A 1,763-nucleotide genomic window follows, 5' to 3' on the forward strand; every position below is an offset into this window, starting at 1 on the left:
TAGACTTTGACCGCGTTCAATTAAGTGCTTTTCCTAACAACTCCGCACACCCATACAAACCTATTGTTTAATTCACATCGAGAAAATAACTTACAATCTTCTTCAAACAGCAATTTCGCAATTAGAAAAGAAGTAACTTACCTGGAATAATCACACTCAACACAACAATAATCCCGGGGACTCGCACACAGAAATGAAGGTTATCTATAAAGCACCGACAGTTCCCAGACTCTGCCTTCAAGGCCATGAACAGAGGGATTATAACCACAATTTTTTTCTCTGTAGCTTGACAATTTTTTCTTGCTTTGCTCCAAAACCTGTTTTTATTCTTATTGAAATACATTCTCACGTATGGCCAAGTAAGCTTTAAGAGTTGCCTAAAGATACTAAAAAAATACTGCCAGATACATCACCATGGTGGGAAAGTGAGCCACCAAAGTGCGTAAGAAAAAGAAGGAAAGGGGAGGGAAGGGTTTTATTAACAGCTTTATTTTATCATACAGTGAAAAAGTTGTGTTCACTTAGAGACATTTCCTTGTGGATTAAATTGCAAACAAAACTTCTAGCTTCCCAAACACTGTGTCACACACAAATTAAGTTACCTGTTTGCTTCTTAGGATTTAACAAAAGGGAAGGGTCAGCTCAGAAGACACTACTTTTGGGGAGAGCACTCCTGTGTAAAGTGGCACCTGCGTGGGTGAAGGGGAGATCAAGTACTCAAGCTTGATTAAAGGCACATAGAATCATAGACTCACAGAATGGTTTGGGTTGGAAGGGACCTTAAAGCTCATCCAGTTCCAACCCCCCTGCCATCAGCAGGGACACCTTCCACTAGACCAGGTTGCTCAAAGCCTCATCCAACCTGGCCTTGAACACATCCAGGGAGGGAGGACATCACTGCACCCCTCCTGAAACATCTCTACCTTTCCAAAACTAGGAAAGACTTTCTTTAGCAACTCTACTGTCTGCACTCTGGGTTAAAGGTATTCCTCAAGATATTCCCAGTGTGCTTCATTTCTTGACATGGCAGGCCCTCTGACATGTCTATTTAAAACATGAGAGGTCCCACGAGTGAATGCTTCATACAACTGAAACACCAAGAGAGTGAACCAAAATATCATCAATTTGCAACACACCTTTACCAGGCAACATGAAGGGACTAATCTAGATGCCAAATATGGCTGTGTTCGGAAGACTGCTAAAACACTAATTATGCAGAACTAATTAGTAACTACAAAGATTGCACTGCAATGTGAAGTCAGAAACACTTGTTATTTGGGGGTGGTGGCAGCAGTGTAATAATTATCCTGATTTGGCTTTGCCTTTAAAGATAGAATCATTTTCTTGTCCCCGAAACCATTTTTAGTAATTCCGGGAATTCTGCTGTTAAAAATATTACCGTTTTTTACTGTCAAGAATAGAAACCATCACTCTAATTTTGAGGAAAGTAGAATAATAACATCTATGTAATACATGAGATCAGCTATGTCTTAACCTAAATGGTTCTACAATTCTGTGGTTCTACTTAATAACCATTCATCCCCTGCTGTCACTGAAGTGACCTGGGGTACAAAGCAGTCATTTGTGGTAATAATAAATTCCTTCTCAAACCCTGTGCCAGCATATTCAACAAATTAACACTCAGGCAGGCAGATCTGCTAATTATTTCCTTCACTCCAGTTGACCTCAACATTCTCAGAAGTCAGCCTGTTCTCCAAAGATCAGAACAGAATTGTTGCCATCTCAAGGCATATCAAGGATAA

This window comes from Antrostomus carolinensis, unplaced genomic scaffold (assembly GCF_000700745.2).
Source record: "Antrostomus carolinensis isolate BGI_N321 unplaced genomic scaffold, ASM70074v2 scaffold12303, whole genome shotgun sequence".
Taxonomy (NCBI): Eukaryota; Metazoa; Chordata; class Aves; order Caprimulgiformes; family Caprimulgidae; genus Antrostomus; species Antrostomus carolinensis.